The sequence below is a fragment of the Tupaia chinensis genome, unplaced genomic scaffold, assembly GCF_000334495.1.
Source record: "Tupaia chinensis unplaced genomic scaffold, TupChi_1.0 Scaffold138878_1, whole genome shotgun sequence".
In the NCBI taxonomy this organism is placed as follows: domain Eukaryota; kingdom Metazoa; phylum Chordata; class Mammalia; order Scandentia; family Tupaiidae; genus Tupaia; species Tupaia belangeri.
This window is the reverse complement of record NW_006198771.1, coordinates 185,164-198,780: the sequence shown is the minus strand read 5'-3', so window position 1 is coordinate 198,780 and position 13,617 is coordinate 185,164. Positions and strand designations below refer to the sequence as shown.

The 13,617-nt window shown below is 37.0% G+C and overlaps 1 pseudogene; it reads left to right on the top strand.

The window, feature by feature from the left end:
* Positions 1-4,075: 4,075 nt before the first annotated feature.
* LOC114004595 (Krueppel-like factor 5) lies at positions 4,076-4,625 on the top strand (annotated as a pseudogene).
* Positions 4,626-13,617: the final 8,992 nt, after the last annotated feature.

Genomic DNA, 13,617 nt, shown 5'->3' with positions numbered 1-13,617 from the left:
CATGGAAAAAGAAATAGTAATTGGGAGACAACTCTGATAGCAGAAAAAATATTTGCAATGTATGTCAGATAAGGGAAGATAACCAGAATATGCAGAGAAATCAAGCAGCTTACTCACCAAATATAATCAATCTAATTAAAAGAAGGGCAAATGACCTGAACAGACAACTCTCTGAGGAAGACATATAAATGATCAAAAACATAAAAACTTGCTCAACAATGCTTCTCATAAGGGGAAGGTAAATCAGAACTATAATGGAATATCCACTTAACCCTTCATAGAATGGCAAGATTTAACAAACAAACAAACAGACAAAACAAACAAACAAGCAAACAAACAAAAATGTTCAATGATTATAAGGCTGTGGTAAAAAGGGAACACTTCTGCACCATTGGTGGGAATGTAAATTAGTGTAACTACTGAGGGGAATGATATAGAGATTCTTTAGAAACTTACAGATAAAACTGCCACACACCCAATTATTGCACTCTTAGTTATCTACCTAGAGTATAGAGAAATCCTCAGAGAGAAAAAAAACTTGCACATTCCTGTTTATTATTGCAGCATTATTTATGATTGTGTAAGAATAAATTTAAACTGGCTTTTTTTCTGTTCTGTAAAAAATTTAAACTTTTGTCCTTTCACTTCTGTACTATGGCCGGGTAAATGCCCTTGTAATAAACTGCCCTGAGACAGACTTAATTATGCAAACCTCCAGGAACTGAACAAGCGGAATGTGGACCTAAAAAAACTAGAAAGACAACACATGCACCTGTATCACAAGAGCTGCTGCTCTTCCCCTTATGAACAAAGTTACCCATTAAACTTCCGCATACCTTCTCCTGCCTATAAAAATACCTATAACCCTAGATGTGGGGTCCTTGCGTGGGCCTGCGGAGTCAGGTGTTTGCTTGGACCCCAGCCGACTGGAAAAATAAAACCTCTTGCATTTTGCATCAAGAACCGACTCTTGCGGTTGATTGAGGGTCACATATCCTCTGGATAGAAAGCGCGCTGAGACAGGCGGCCGGTGACCTTTCAATTGCTAGAACATAAATTGGACACAAACATCCAAAAACTAAAGAGTTGATTAAAAATCGTGGACATACACACGTTGGAATACTACTCAACAAGAAAAAAACAATGAGGCTTTCAAATTTGATATCAAATGGATTAATGTGAAAGCTTTAATTCTATGTGAAGAAAGCCAGACTATGAGAGTCCTTTAATGTCTCCACTTAATATGCATCTAATATCTATACCTTATAGCAGAAATTGGAAGACTGATAGATAAAAAATTAGGGAGAGTAAGTATATACACTGGAGTTGGTATAGGAGAGTGTCAGTGTCTGCCCCAGAGCTTGGGCATAGCTGAATCATGATTAGAGGGCTGCTGGTGAGGAAAAGAAAGAGAACGAGAAAGAGAAAGCCCTCCATCTTGAGAGAACTGGAGAATTGGAAAAAAGGAGATAAAGAGACAGAATAGAAGGGGATACAGGCAGCCTGATCCTAAGTAGCCCAAGCTACTTGTGCCATGGCTGATCCACTGCTTGACCATCTGCTTGAGCCACTATTTGAGCCACCCAGATAAACTTAGTCTCTTTATTTATAGTACAAGGAGACATCATTACACATGTATGTTTCATGACACTTCATAGATTCATTGCCAGGTTACAGACAATAAAAAGCAATTTAAAAAATCTATAAGAGCTTAGTTATACTGGACCAGGTGAGAATCCCATCAAGAGAAAGTCCCATAATCTTTCCTAATGCATACAAGTCTAGCTGCAGTTCTGGGGAAGAAGTCAAAGAACTTCTCCATAAGGAGTGTACCACCACACACAAAGAAGGCTAAAGAACCTTTCCAATAGAGAGTCAGGATTGGACTTTGTTAATTGGGGTCAAGATGTTTCTTGGAGTCCATCAGATGTGTCTGTTGGCACACCCCTAGAAATTTCCACCCTTGCTTTGTCTGCAGCGAAGGTCAAGGAAAGGACAAGGTACACGGTTCTGCCAAACCCCAAAAGTACAGGTGGTGTTTGCTCAGAGCATGTCCCCACACCGCAGGTTCTCTCTCTAAACATGTCCCCACAGGAGAGAGTAGGTAATCAGGAGTAGAAGAGAGAGGACCAGATAAATACCAAAGACATAAAATATTTAACAAACACTAAATTAAATATTATTTGTTGATTAGAATGTATATGGTATTATCTTTGACTTGACTAATGTACACTGTATTCCTAATAGAAAAAGCCATGTTGTACACTATAAAAATGTAGAGTGAATAAATATAAATTTTAAAATGTAAAAATAAAAATATATATAATGCTTAAGGTAACGTTAGGAGAATACACAAATTGTAGTAACTACAATATGTTCTAAAAAATAAAAAAAAAGATTACAAAGAAAATAATCCACTAAGTAAAGTAACAACCTGCCAAGGCCAGCTCAGCGTGAACGCGTTTCTCTGAGTGGGAAAGGCTGTGGATTAGAAATAGACACAATAACAAAACACACAAAGACACACAAGTATAGAAAAGTGAGGATCAGGTGGGCACTACTTCTCCGATGGAGAAATTGTGACCATAACCAGCCTCAGGTTTTTAAAGAGCAGAGAATTGGGGGAAGGGAAAAATGAGATGTAAAAGGAATGGGGCAGAAGGAAGTGGAATGCCAAGAGAATAAGGGAGGAGAAATTAGGATAAAAAGCCAGTTGTTTTTGGATGTAAATCGACAGATGAGAAAATGACTGGGACCATATCATTTCTCAGATTCTTTTGGGGGATAATCTGATAAAGGCTGTGACTTCCTTTAGCCTGATACTGGGCAGGATTGACATATTGATTTTCAACAAGAACAGGAAGACAGCTATTGACAACAGGCAGGTATTGCTTTCGTATGTAGATGCTTCTCAATAGCCCTGCTAGAGGAGCTTAAGGAAAGCACATATCTGCATATGTCTACAGGCCACATGTTTTAATCACATGTTTTCAGATTGGCTGATCTCCATAACAACCTACGAAATGGGAGAAAATATTTACAATATACATCAGATAAAGGATTAATCATCAGAAAACACAGGAACTGAAATAACTTAGTAAAACATTTTATCTGATTTAAAATTGACCATAGGATTGATATGACATCTCTTAAAAGAATATGTTAAAAATGTGCAGGTTTATGATAAAATGTTAAACATTATAAATCATCAGGGAAATACCTGTAAAACCTCAACCTTCATCTCTGTTAGAAGATATATGTATATATATATATATATTTTTTTTTTTTTTTTACTTTTTTAAAATTTATTTATTTATTTATTTTGGAGAGGTTTTTGCTCTAGGGCGCGAGCGCTCGCCAGACAGACAGAGAGAGTTCTAAGCCACCGGGTCCAGGACGCACACTGCAGTCAACTACGTGGGAGTCCAGTGACATAGCTATTACGCTAACTGCTGGTTCCAGAAGATGTAAAAGAAGAAACCAAACTACCATTACAATCCATACTGTTTCTTTTATGCCTTTTACTAAAAAGTTAAAATATAAATAACATAATTTATATATAAATTCTTCCAGAAAAGAGAACATCAAGAACACTTTCCAACTCCTTTTAAAAAGCCAGAATTTTTCTATTACCCAAACTATACACAAATTGCATAAGACAATTATATAATTACATACCTCAGAAACAGAAATGTGAGTGTCCTGAACAAAAATATAAAAATAGTTTCTAATAATATATAAATAGGGTAATACATTATGTCCAAATAGAGTTCATCCCAGCTAGGCAAAACTGGCCCAACATTTAAAAAATTATTAAATTTCCAATTTCTCTCTTCCATTCTAAACTAAAAGTTCTCAAATCAGCTGATGAGTGAATAAAGAAAGAAATACTCTTCAGTCATTAAAATAAGGGAATTCTATAATTTGAGAAAACATAGCTAAACGTGGATGACTACATGTTAATTAAAATAAGTCAGAAAGACACATATAAGACCTCACATGCATGTGAATTCTAAAAAGTTAAACACAATGAAATAGATAGTACAATGGTGGTTACTCAGGGGGAGGTCAAGAAATGAGGAGAATGAATGGTTGGTCTGCCCCTCCTCCAGCCCACACCTATACCCTCCCAGAGTTGACCAATATATTCAGCTCATACAAGACTGCAATTCCATAGTTGAATAATATTTCAGTTAAACAAGAACTTTCTACACCAGATCATCAACTTTCTGTCCTCCATGGTAGGGCCACCTGTACTGGCTCCTGAATACACTAGTCCTCGTTCTACAAACCAGACATCAGTAATGGCACTTAATGTTTTTACATTAACTTCCAGTTGCATGAATGCAGTGAAGAAAATTCCTGGACATACCCCATTTCACATACACAATACCAAGTCAGTTTCTTACACAACCAGCCAATTACTTTTCCCTGTCATCGTGGAGTTCAGAGCCTAGAAGTCCCAGTAGATGAGAAGAGATGCTTCAGAATGTAACCTACCTCCTTCTATGCTGCTAGAATTGGTTCTAAACTGGAACTCACAATCCAAATTTATCTGCCATCTGCCAATTAATTTCCAGAATATCTAACTTGTTAGAAACAATAAAATGCTAACCCTGACTTGAAGAAATGACTACTGGGATTACCCTGGATGCACAAAAGTTTATACAAACTGTTATTGGGAACCAGAAATTAGCATAATGACTATGTTGCTGGACTCCCACATAGTCAACCACGGTTCACTTCCCGGACCTGGTGGTTTAGAACTCACACCAGGTGCATGTATGTGTGTGCCCAAGATCCCGAGAGGAGAATGGAGGAGAAGGGATTGCAGCATGACCATCACCCCTGGGGGTGATTTCTCACTTTCTGTCTCTATGTCTCTCTCTGTCTGTCTGACAAGTGCACGCACCCTATGGTGAAAACCTCTCCAAAAAAAAAGTTTATACAAACTGTTATTTAAAAGCTCACCAGTGGACTCATTTTGATTAAAAAGCCATACAACTGCACCTGACAAGGTTGTGACCGGAGGTTTACATGGTCAGACGAGCTGACTGATCATGACAGAAAGCACATAGTTGCCAGGATCTTCCAATGTGGAGTGTACAACCACAGCTTCTCTTGCTCTGACATACTGGCCATGTACAAGAAGAGGCATCAGAATCCAGAATGCCAGGGGTCAGCCCTTGAAACTACAAGCTAAACAATTCACAGGAAAAGAAAAACAAGGCCCAACAGATAGCATAATGTTTACTTTACCGGACTTCCACATGAAAAACTCTGGCTCAGGTATTCACCCAGAGACTTCAAACTCACACAACACTCATGTGCATTCATACCCAAGATCATGATAGAAGAATAGAGAAGGAATTGTGGTTTAGCCATTGCCCCTGAGGGAGGTGATTTTTCACTTTCAGTCCCTCCGTCTGTCTCAATCTCTCCAATGAGTGCATGTACCCTATATTAAAAAAAAAAAAAATCTCTCAAAAAAACTACTAGAAATATATTTTTTGTATATTTGAGAAAACAGGAACTATGTTGAATTCATACAACAGAGTTAGGCCATTTTTAAAATCTAGGTTTGCTGCAATGTACATAGGTTTACTTGAACAGATTTTACTCACAACAGATGGCCATTTTGTGTGGTGAGGGGTGGGGGTTCAGGGGTGCAGGTCATGTGATATTGTTACCCAGGTGCTATTATTTAGTGTTCAGTTAAACAAATCACTTGGCAGTCCCCCAAGACAGGTTGTATTTGCTTAGTAAAAATTTCAGTTGGCAGTACTGCAAAATTCCTGTATATATATGTAAAATTTATAATAAACGACTATATATGTTTTATTATAAGGTTTTAAGATTCTATTGTAAAAAGAAAATTGTAATTATTTTGAAAAAATATGATTACATTTACAGTTATAATTTGTGATAAGATACCTCTTAAACATAAATCAAAGTAATTTTTCTAAAGGAAGAAATCATTTAAATAAACTTTAAAAAGCAGATCGCATCACTGATTAAATTAAGTTTGTTTATTTTTTTAAAGAGAGGTCTTTGCTATAGGGTGGATGTACTTACAAGAGAGACAGACAGAAGTGTAAGATATCACCCTCAGAAGGATGGCCACACTGCCATCCCTTCCTCTCCATTCTTCTCTCAGAATTTGGACACAGACATGTACACATACACACCTGGTGTAACTTTGAAGCAACCAGGCCCAGGATTTGAAACATGGTTGACTACAATGATGTAACCATTACACCATCTGCTGGTCTCAGTTTTTTTATTTTATTTTGTAAATTAATTTATTTTATACCTTACATTAATGCTTATAAAATGAATTAATCCAACATGAATACATTTCCCACCAGTCCAGTTGAAGATATGTATGTTATCAACCACAGACAATCTTCCACTTCTGTGTCTCTTAAAGGTTTTGTTTTTCTATTATTCTCCTTGATTCCTTTCTTCTCACTCTCCTCTATCTCTCACTTTCTTTGCACATTGTCTCCAGTGTTTGTAACTTTTTTCTATGCTTCTATATCCTCTAATCTTTCAGTTTCTGTCACAGAGGGCAGACAGTATATAGAAAGAGTAGACATACAATATTTCTCTTCCATAGTCTGGCTTGGTTCACTCAGCAATAAATCTTCCCTATTTATTTACTTTCTTTTTTTTTAAATTTCAATTTCTTCTATACATTTAATCATGTTATTTATCTTGCAAAGTGATTATTCCAACATGTGTCTATTTTTCACCAGTCCAGTTGACAAAACAAAGTTATCTTCAACAGATAATAACCCATTTTATTGTCTCATAAATGTTATATCTATTTTTCTCTTTAATGTCCTTCCTTGGACTCTACTCCTTCATCTGCCCTCTTCTCACACTATGTCTGGTATTCACAACTGTTTACTATGTTTCTATCTTGTCAATTAAAAATAACTATGTCTAAAAAAATTAATAACTAATCATTAATGTGGTTTACTTTTAAGCAGAATGTGAGTAACCTAGGTCCAGAGAGGAAGCATATATGCCTTTCTTGGGGTGATCAGATACTTTATTTTGAGAGTGACAGATACAATTAATGAAGATATTTTTATTGGTTTAGCCCCAAAAGATGGGACATGTGAAAGTGGAAGGTCCTATGTTTGTTATAGGTGGGTTTTACAATTTTAGGTTGGTGATTGGAAGGGAAGATCTGTGTCCTGGGAAGAGATTTGTAAAACAAATGCTTAATCTACATCTCAAGGAAAGGTAAGTTCTGTGTTTTGGGAAGGGATAAGAACAGAATATACTGTAATCAGTTGAAATTGTACATCTTAAAGTTACCATGTCAGGGATATAATGTAGGAAGAATCTGTTAATGGAATAAATGGTCTATTAACTGTCCCTAGGTCCTCTGAAAAGGACTTTGGATAAATGGGAAAGAGCAGTCAGACTTTTGTCCACAAAAGGGTCTTGTGTTTTGTTTTGATTTTTCTCTCTCTCTCTCCCTCTCCCTCTCTCTCCCTCTCCCCCTCCCTCCCTCCCTCCTTCCCTCTCTTTCTTTCTTCCTTCCTTCCTTCCTTCCTTCCTTCCTTCCTTCCTTCCTTCCTTCCTTCCTTCCTTCCTTTCTTTCTTTCTTTCTAAAGTCTTTCTTTCTTTCTTTCTTTCTTTCTTTCTTTCTTTCTTTCTTTCTTTCTTTCTTTCTTTCTTTCTTTCTTTCTTTCTTTCTTTCTTCTTTCTTTTTAATGACCAAATAGTCTTTCATAGAATATATATGCTACACTTTTAAAATTTATTCATCTTGTGGTGTTACAGACCAGGGAGAAGAAGCACTTGGTGAGGAAAGTCAATGCAGGAGACTGCTCCAGGCCTTTTCCTGCCTCCTAACTTGTTACAGGTTTATTCATTCACTGTCATTTTCCCTTGTAGCCTGTGGTGCTACAAATCCTGGAGAAGAGGCACTCAGAGAAGAAAGTCAATGAAGGAAACTGCTTCAACTTATTCCTGTCTCCAATTTGTCCCAGGTACAGCCATCCAACACTATTTTCCCTAGGACCTATAGTGCTGCTGATAAAGGAGAAAAAGCATTTGGTGAGGAAATAAAATGCAGGAGATTACCCCAGATTCTTTTCTGCCTCCCAAGTTGTCCCAGGAATATTCTGTGGCTTCTTAGTTTTCTAAAGTGTGTGGCACAAGTTGCCATGCAATTCCTTTTCTCTCCTATCATGTGAAAATCTCCAGGCTAGCCCCAGATGAAGCTGATGTAAAGAGTTTGGTAAAGAAAGCAACATCTAAAGGTGACCATATACACATTGACTGGAATACAAGGCCTTCTATCAAGAACATAGCAGAGAAGGAGAGCTCTTTTTACCCTGATACTATATAATTAACAATGGAAAAACACATAGTAGTGCATAACTCACCAGAAACTAGTGCAGAGGAACAGAAAGTATGTGAAAAAAAAGAACTACTTCCTAACTACTTCTTCCTCAATGGAACTGGGCAACTCTTCTTCAACTATGAACAATACAAAGATATTTGAAAGTATGTTAGAAATATAGTTCATAACATTCACTGTGACAGAAATGAGGAAGTCTTTTCAGGATTTGAAGGAGGAGATTACACCATAAAAAAATAAATCAGGGGGGGCCCTCTGTAAACACACCAGAATAACTTTGAGGTCAGAGATCCTCTGTTAGCAATAAAACTAAAGCCAGAAAAAGCTAGTCATGAATTCATTTCTCTATTAGATTTCCGCTGTGTAAAATGCAAGACACAACACATAAATACTAGCTGTTTCATTAAACCAGTTATATTAAGATAAATGTGGTGTTGCTTGATCAATAAAAACCTAGACAAAATATGTTGGAAATTGTGAAGACTTTCACTTATTAATCTATTTTTTATTACACTTGAAGCATGCTCATTTACTAAAGTTATATGAACTTGAAAAGCATTTAAACTAATTTGTATGAGTGTTCATTTTATAAACTAAATTGAATAGAATTCTTTAAGGCCTTTTTTTCACATACAACATGCAGTACATAACATGACAAATTACATGTATAGATGAAAATTACACACACATCAGAACTGTAAGAGCCAATTTCTCTGGGGTTACTTTGACACTAATACTCTTTAGAGCAACCCCCTTTTTAAAGATCTTTAACTATACACTCGAGGAAGATGGGTTTTACCTTTTTGTTGCCTATACCATTAGCGTTTTTACACAAAATATTTATGATATTTCTACTCCACTTAAGTGTGAAGTTTTTAAAAGGTCCTCTCAGTTTTGGGATGGAGAATTTGATGCCATAATCACAGCTTTACACAAATGGTTCATGAAATGCTTTAGTATGCATTCTAAGGGAATTTAAAGGAGCTGTTCCAGCCTTTCATGATTTTTAAAAAGCAAGTATGCTTTTTGTCAGGATGTACACTGAGGCATTTCAGGACACACTTGCTTTTACCTATACCTCCTATGGTCACAAGGCAGTTTTTAGCGATAGTACTGTAGGGATCATTAGTTCTTGAAGAACACCTTGATTAGTATTCTATTACTCGATATCCTCAAGTGAGGAGGAGGAGGGATAGGTGAAGCAACATTTTCCAAGAAGGTACAGAGGAAATCATTAAAATGGCTGGAGAAACAAAAGAAATACAGACAAAAATCCTAAGATATCCAGGGACTTAAATCTTGACCTTCCAGGGACTCAAATCCTATCAGGGACTTTAACCCTGATTTCCCATAAACTGTCCAATGGGGACTTGAACACCTTATCATATAGCCCTCAGATTCCAGCACATCTGGTAGAACCTATGTAGGGGTTCTATAACCATGTCCAGTCAGCCTTGAATCCAGCCACCTGTGGAGGGACTCAAACCCTCAACCCAGGGATTCAATCCCTGTCAGGGACTCTATCTTTGATTTCTTGTAGGTTGGACTTTTGAGGGGCCTACCAGGGACTCATACCCTACCTGGGATTCCCTTACTGTTCTGTGGCTAACCCCTTACTCAGGAGTTTGTTTTCAATGAAGCAGATAAAACAGGACAGGAACACTCAAAGAAATGCCTCTGAAAGTCTTATAGCAAAACTCCACAGACATTTAGAGGAGAAGTCAGTGTCTCTTGTCAGCTGCCAACAATCCCAAGAGGAGCTTTGGGGCCCTGAAATCACAGATGGTGCCTCCCCTAAAGCAGTCTCAGGTAACTGACAGCCAAGCCAAGTGAGGCCACTCTCTCTAGGATGCCTCTACCCATGTACCAGATGGTTATGCGATCTTGCTGGGGCTTCTGTTTATTAACATCTAAACTAAGGTTATGGGTCCTTATTTTAACATCCTTGAAATGGTCCATCATAAATTTCAGAGGGGAAGTCTGAGTCTGTCCCATTTGTAACAGAAAAATGTACACCAACTGAGATAGGTAATAAATGCACAGACAGGGCAAATGAGGCCACGCAGATGCTTTCCACTGAATGAAAAGTGAACCTAAAGTGAGACAAAGGCCTCATGCTATGCTGCATGAGTGACCTGCTATGTCCCATCAGAACAACTAGGGGTACTCCGTGCCCTCTGGGGGCCCTGGAATGTCTTCCAGGTCCTAGACTAGTAGCCTGCCAGTGCATCTACTAAATCGATTCTGATCTATTACAGAGTTAGGGTCCTCAGAGACAGAATGGGACAAACACAAAAACAAAGAAAGCACACTCACCGGCCATTATTAGTTGACCCTCTGGTTCTGGGTTCCTGGAGGTCTTGGGGAATTCTGGACAAGCCCCCAGATGTTGTGCCCCAATCATGAAGTTACCAAAAGACCACCAGGGAGCTGTTCTGATGTAAGCACATAAACATTGCTTTTATCCAGGACTCCCAATCTTACCGGCATAGCAAGTCAGAGTTGAAAGCCCCAGTGTTAGTTGGGCTGGGTTTTTATTTGCCTGTTAGCGGGGGAGGTTAAGGGTGTTGAGGAATGCACTTGTCAGCTACACATTGGCTGTAGATTATAGGGAATGTATCTCTTTCTGGTATCACCTTTGTTTCTCTCAGCAGAAAAGTTACTTTAGGTTTCTGATATCTTCTTTGTTTCTCTCATTGATCAGTCCTGGTGGGGTGATGGTCTTATGACTTTTTCCTTACATGATCAGTTTGCCTCTGTTGAAATGGCACCAACTCTCAGCAAGGTGGGTTTAACAAAAGGGAGTCACTCCCAAAGAAATGGAGTCACTCTGGTCCTTCAGACTGATCTCCACTCTTCTCCTACATTCTGCTGCCAATAGGGACTTTTTGACTAAAGGCCAGGGTTAAGTGGCCTTTCTGACTCCATAGACTTTTGCCTGAGGAGGGGTTCAATAAGGACTCCCAGTGGTATTTCACAGTACAGGATAATCAGGAGGCTGGTGCAAACATACTTGCAGAGTTATGGGGAAACAGAGAGAATAGTAAGGAAGGGAGCAGTTACCCAAACAGTTGGTGAATTAATGGGTGCACTTAGAAATCACAAATGCCTCTGAGATTTTGAACCCGAAGATATGAAGGTGGTGGCATAAACAGAATGTAAAAAGTTAGACTCAATTTTTCCATAATGACTTGCAAATGCTGAGAATTCATGTAGACACTTCTAATAGAGGCATAACTGTTGAATTCCAATGAGAAGTCAAAAGTAGAGATACAAATATGTAAGCCATCTGCTTATTTGTGATGGTTACCACTGAAGATGAGCTTTTTTTAATGAGAGAGGGGAATAGAAAACAAAATTTGGAGTTCAGGCTGAGGGTCTATAAAGAGACCAAGACATGAGCATCACATCACAAGAATGAAAAAGAAAGCCACAAAGTGTAGCATTTTGAACCAGGACTCAAGAAAGAGTCATAAATTTTAGGTTTAATGTTTTAGATTACAAATGACCACCCTCCATAGAACATATTTATCATATCTATGGCAATTGTAATACACCCAACTCTTAATTTAGCCACACATGTCACTAAACATTTTGAAATAGCTACTTTCTTTATTTTTTTTTCCCAAGAGAAGCACTCTCCACAGGGTCTACCTCACAACCCTCCTTTCAGCCTTCCCAATAGCCAGAATCATAGGCACACACAAAACCATCTGTTTAAGTTTACTGAGAACTAAATCTCAATCTTAAATATGAATTTGGCTTCCCAGAGTGATGCACTCCTGTTGTGCTACCACAGGTGGTCTTGGTATAGCATTTATTTTTCCTATTAAAGGAGAGTTTTTACCTTGTCAGTAAGATCTTCTGATCCAATATACTCAAAAAAATCAATGAGTCCATAACTGAATATAAAATAGTTCCTGTTTAGCTTTCTTTATTACTAGATTGCATTTATGGCAAATGTTGAAACCACATGGTAAACACTTAATGAATACTTGACTTGAAATAGCATTTGATCAACAGGTAGAATGCTACAAACCCAGTTCCTTACTGGTTGTGGTCTTATTTCAGTTCAAAGTGGAAAATAAATAATTTTTAGTTTACACATACTTTAAAATCTGGTACCAAATTTACAAGAAACTATTAAAAACATAGACTTTGGAGTCATCTGGGCCTAGTTCAGAATTCTGGTCTTACTACTGAGTACCTTTGTGTTGGGCAATTTCTTCAAGATTATTCAGACATTAAATGAAATTAGACCATAAGCTTTCTTCTAGGACTAAATAAGAAAAATTACATTTTTGCAAATAATGTGCTTAGTTGAGTGGCAGGATTAGTAATTGTTAGCAATTAATATCAGTACCAGTATTATTATAGCCTTTGATGAAAAAGTTTCTAAGCTCATATATGTTTTTCTCATTAAATTACATGAGTTTGATATACCTCAAATTTTGTACAGGTAATTTCTGTAATATGTTCTAAACCTAAAATATCTTACACTGCCAGTATTATTATAGCCTTTGATGAAAAAGTTTCTAAGCTCATATATGTTTTTCTCATTAAATTACATGAGTTTGATATACCTCAAATTTTGTACAGGTAATTTCTGTAATATGTTCTAAACCTAAAATATCTTACACTGGTTTTCTTTTAAGTCATTGAGTTATTATAATTGATACTAATATTATCAATGGCTGAAAATGTGAAAAGGTGATTATTACAACAAAAAACAATTTAAAAATCATGTTTGACTTTTAAAAAATAATAAAATAAATTTATTTATCTGTTCATGAGCATTTGGGTTGCTTCCATGTAAAAGTAATTGTGAATAATGTCACAAAAACCATAGATATAAAACAATTTTTTCACTGAACATTTTCCTATTTTTTGGGCAAATATCCAAAAGTAGAATTAAGGGATCATATGGTAGTTGCACTTGTAGGTCTTTTTAGAAACATCCATATTGTTCTCTACAATGGGTCTATTAATTTAAGTTCCCACCAAGAATGTAGGATGATATCTTTTTCACCATAGCCTTGCCAGCACGTATTACTGTTATTTTTTAAAAATCATAATCACTTGACGGGAATTAGGTGGTATCTCATAGGGTGTTCATTTATATCTCCCTTATGATGAGGGATGGTGAACTTTTTTTTTAATTTTCTTTTTGACTGTGCACATATCTTCTTTCAAGAGTTGCTTGTTCAGTTTATTTCCCATCATTTAATTGGGTT